A 5129-nucleotide genomic window follows, 5' to 3' on the forward strand; every position below is an offset into this window, starting at 1 on the left:
CAGGCCCGCTGTTTCTTGTAGAATGTCCCCCAAAGGGATACACTGCAGTGCATGGGTAAGCACTCCCCTACTTGTTGACAGAATTATTTTTAGAAGGTAATGCCTTCCCATTTTTAAAACCCAGAGAGAGCTTTCGCCTCAGTCTCGAGCGCTAGCTGGCAGCCAAGCGTACCCACTCAGGGATTAGCGGCCGCCATCGACGGTGCTTAGGTTCTTCTGAGCTCGTCTGCACCACTCGTTCGCCACACACTCCACCGTCATAAGCGGCCATCATGGTAAAGCTCGCAAAGGCCGGTAAAAAAATCAAGGTGACTCCAAGAAAATGGCTCCTCCCCCAAAGGAGGTAGAAGAAGATAGTGAAGATGAGAAAATGTCAGAAGATGGAGACAATGAGAGCAGTGGAGAAGAGGCGGCTGTCCCTCAGAAAAAGGGCAAGAAGGCTACCACAACTCCAGCAAAGAAGATGATGGCTTCCCCAACAAAAAAAGGTTGCAGTTGCCACACCGGCAAAGAAAGCAGTGGTCACCCCTGGCAAAAAGGCAGCAGCTATGCCAGCCAAGAAGATAGTTACCCCTGCCAAAGCAGTGGTAACACCTGGCACAAAGGGAGCCCCAGGCAAAGCATTGGTAGCAACCTCTGGTAAGAAGGGAGCATCCGCCCCAGGCAAGGGAGCAAAGAACGGCAAGAATGCCAAGAAGAAAGACAGTGATGATGAAGACAACAGTGAAGAGGGCGACGATGATGATGAAGAGGAGGACGACGATGAGGAGGAAGAAGAGGAGGAAGAGGAAGAAGAGCCTGTCAAAGAAGCACCTGGAAAAGGAAAGAAGGAAATGGCCAAACAAAAAGCAGCTCCTGAAGCCAAGAAACAAAAAGTGGAAGGCACTGAACCAACCACATCTTTCAATCTCTTTGCTGGAAACCTGAACTTCAGTAAATCTGCTCCTGAATTGAAAACGGGTATCAGTGATCTTTTTGCTAAAAATGATCTTGCTGTTGTCGATGTAGAATTGGTGTGTCTAGGAAGTTTGGCTATGTGGATTTTGAATCTGCCGAAGACCTGGAAAAAGCCTTGGAACTCACTGGTTTAAAAGTCTTTGGCAATGAAATTAAACTAGAAAAACCAAAGGGAAAAGACAGTAAGAAAGATCGAGATGCAAGAACACTTTTGGCTAAAAATCTGCCTTACAAAGTTACTCAGGATGAATTAAAAGAAGTGTTTGAAGATGCTGTGGAGATCAGATTAGTCAGCAAGGATGGAAAGAGTAAAGGGATTGCTTATATTGAATTTAAGACAGAAGCTGATGCAGAAAAAACCTTGGAAGAAAAGCAGGGAACAGAGATAGATGGGCGATCCATTTCTCTGTACTACACCGGAGAGAAAGGTCCAAGTCAAGACCATAGAGGTGGAAAGCATAGCACTTGGAGTGGTGAATCAAAAACCCTGGTTTTAAGCAACCTCTCCTATAGTGCAACGGAAGAAACACTTCAGGAAGTATTTGAGAAGGCAACTCATATCAAGGTGCCCCAGAACCAAAATGGCAAATCTAAAGGGTATGCATTTATAGAATTTGCTTCATTTGAAGATGCTAAAGAAGCTTTAAATTCATGTAATAAAAGGGAAATTGAGGGCAGAGCCATCAGACTGGAGTTGCAAGGACCCAGGGGATCACCTAATGCAAGAAGCCAGCCATCCTCTCTTTGTCAAAGGTCTCTCTGAGGATACTACAGAAGAGACGTTAAAGAAGTCGTTTGATGGCTCTCTTCGAGCAAGGATAGTCACTGACCAGGAAACTGGATCCTCCAAAGGGTTTGGTTTTGTAGACTTCAACAGTAAGGAAGATGCCAAAGCTGCCAAGGAGGCCATGGAAGATGGTGAAATCGATGGAAACAAAGTCATTTTTGACTGGGCCAAACCTAAGGGTGAAGGTGGCTTTGGTGGCCGAGGAGGAGGCAGAGGTGGCTTTGGAGGCCGAGGTGGTGGCAGAGGTGGCCGAGGTGGATTTGGTGGCAGAGGCCAGGGAGGATTTGGAGGGCGAGGAGGCTCCCGAGGAGGCAGAGGAGGAGGAGGAGGCCACAAGCCACAAGGAAAGAAGACGAAGTTTGAATAGTTTCTTCGATCCCTGTCTCTCCCTCTTCCATTTGAAGAAAGGACTCTGGGGTTTTTACTCTGTTACCTGATCAATGACAGAGCCTTCTGAGGACATTCCAAGACAGTATACAGCCCTGTGGTCTACTTGGAAATCTGTATAGATAACATTTCAAGGGAGATAACCCTGTTGGTGTTGACTGGATATTCGTATAAACTTTTTAAAGAGATGAGTGATAGAGCTAACCCTTATCTGTAAGTTTTGAATTTATATTGTTTCTTCCCATGTACAAAACCATTTTTATCCTACGGATTTTTTTTTTTTTTTTTGCGTTGAGGGGTTTAAGGAAAGCAGAATGTTTTATCATAATTTTTGCTTCAGCAATTTTGGGACAGATTAAAAGTCCTAGAACTCTGGAAAAAAAAAAAAAAACCCAGAGAGAGGCAGTGGGATGTGTAGGTGGTAGTTCTCAGCCCTGGCTTCCAATCAAAATCACCTGTGGAGCTTTTAAAACTCTGCAGAAGCCAGGACCTCACTCCAGACTGATGGTTCTCAGCTTGGGCTGCACATGTGAATCGCCTGGGGAGCTTTTGAAAAGCTAGGATGCCTGCCAAGCTGCCCCACCCCAGACCAATTGCATCAGAGCCTCTGGGAGTAGAGCCTAATCAGTGCTCCAGGTGAGTTGAATATATAGCCAGGCCTGAGAACCACCCCTCAAGATGGATTGAATTCACTTATTCATTTCACGAATAAGGACTGGCTACTCCTATGTGCCAGGCCTTGCTGGCAACATAGCCCTTAAGAAAATAAACACTCCCTGATCTCTTGGGCTTAGAAATCTGAGTCCAAATCTTCAGGAGTGGGGCCTATGCATTTGAAATTTCTAAAAGCTGATCAGCCAAGATTAAGAACTGGGGAGTAGCAGAAAGGGCAAGGAGTCCAACAACTGCGTTTGAATCTCGGTTCAATCCTTTGCTTATTGGCTGTTTGATCCTATAAATTATGTAACTCTTCTAAGCCTCTGCTTCCTTATCTTTAAAATGATGAAAAGCAAATCTTCCACTCTAGGGCAGTTACGAGTTTTAAATGAAAAAAAAAAAGTTGATCAAAATCTTGGTGTAGTGGCTGGTACCTATCAGGCACCCAATAAATGTTCAGTTCAGTTCCACTGCTCAGTCATGTCCGACTCTTTGGGACCCCATGGACTGCAGCATGCCAGGGTTAATTTTCCTTTTTCCTCCTTCCTTTCATTTTTCCCATTGTCCTGAAAGCAATATATGTGCTAAGTAAGTGTGATGTACAATTGAAATGTGGGCTTCCCTGGTGGCTCAGTGGTGAAGAATCTGCCTGCTAATTCAGGAGATGGGGGTTTGATCCCTGGGTCAGAAAGATCCCTTGGAGAAGGAAATGGCAGCCCACTCCAGTATTCTTGCCTGGGGAATCCCATGGACAGAGAAGCCTGGTGGGCTATAGTCCACCAGGTTGCAAAAAGAGTTAGACAGGACTTAGCAACTAAACAAAAACAATTGAAATACCAGACACTGGCCCTGGCTTTCCAGGAGTTGTGTAATAAAGAACAGCCATGTCATACCTAGGTGTGTGCTCCCAGCCGCTTTTATTGCTGCAGGGTTTCTGAATGGGGAGAAGTAACCACTAAGAATCAGAAGTCAGAGGTTTCCTAAAGAGGAAGAATTTAAGAGGAGGGTTTAAGAGCAGAGGAGGGTACTGCAGACTGAAGAAACAGCAGAGCAAGATAACTTCAAAATAATACCTGAAGGTAGGTCATGTTTAAAGACAATATTTACCTTTCAAACATTATTTGACATGTATCTATGCATTTCATTGATCAAGAAAGTGGAAGTTTACCTTGTTATCAGCTTGTGCCTGAATAATAATGTATATGTTCTATGTGTTTATGAACATGTATGAGTTTTACATTTTTAATTAGAAATGCATTTTATATGCATATTCCTGAGTATGTTATTCAGGAAAATGCTTCATGCCTCTCTATCTTTCCTTGCATTCTCCTTGGGGGTATCAGTCTGCCTTATTAGAAATAACTCACTAGCCTCAGAAATAACGATGAATTTTCTCAGCACGAAGAACAAAGAACTGAAACAAGATGACATCATCCTCCTTGTAGTGAATTTTCATTCAGGTGAAAACGTTTAAGTCCGGCTGGAGCTTTGTCCAGAAGAATGGTTAGTCCCGGACCAACTGTAAACGGCCAAAAAAGTGGATTTGACTAAAAGCAAGCCAGGCTGGCGGGCGAGGGTGCACCTCGCAGCAACCGCGTCCCGCGGGGCAGCCGGGCATTCGGTTCCAGCCCTTCGCTGCAAGGCCTGGGCCTCCACGCAGGCTCCGTGGACTGAGGCTGACAGCGTAGCCCTCCTCTGCTGAGACTACCTGAATGACCTACTTTGAAAATGGTGTGAACTCGGCCGAGTGCCAAGGGATTGACGGGCAAACAGGCCTGCCCAGAGGGCTTGCAGCAGAAGAGAGCAGGCTCCCTCTCGGGGGGACCCTCCAGAAGCCGTGTGTATGGTTTTGTTTGGCGGGTGGGGGGTAGTTGCCTTTTTTTTTTTTTTTTTTAATTCCCAGGGCCTTGCCTGTTACAATTCATCTTTCTGCTCTCGGAGTACCGGCTACTGATTGGCTGGGCCAACTGTTACATCAGAGAAAGGCAGCCAATCAGAGCAGGACTCTGCCTGTCTCCCTGGTGCAGACTGCTGAAGTTGTAACAAACAGGAACTCCAAATTCAGCCAGGCACTGCTCTTTCCAGGGCAAAGCCGGGAGGAACACGAGGACTCAGCTGAATCAGAGAGGGACCTCCTGAGGCCTCTATCTTGGCACCTACGTGGAGCACTGGCAAAGCTTCCCTTCCACCCAGGTTCATTTGTCTCTGAGTATCTGACTTTTAAAGCCAATATGGATGTCTGTGGGGTGTGGGAAAGGGAAAAACCAGGGGGCAGAAATGTTGGCAGTCACAAGATTCCTGTACTTTAAGTGATGACTCTAGATAATTCCTTTTTTCTTTA

General features: G+C 45.7%; 1 pseudogene; it reads left to right on the forward strand.

Annotated features, from left to right (window-relative positions):
- Positions 1 to 272: 272 nt before the first annotated feature.
- LOC129543669 (nucleolin pseudogene) lies at positions 273 to 2425 on the forward strand (annotated as a pseudogene).
- Positions 2426 to 5129: the final 2704 nt, after the last annotated feature.

This window comes from Moschus berezovskii, chromosome 23 (assembly GCF_049115385.1).
Source record: "Moschus berezovskii isolate FMDL1 chromosome 23, NW_MosBer_1.0, whole genome shotgun sequence".
NCBI classification, from domain to species: domain Eukaryota; kingdom Metazoa; phylum Chordata; class Mammalia; order Artiodactyla; family Moschidae; genus Moschus; species Moschus berezovskii.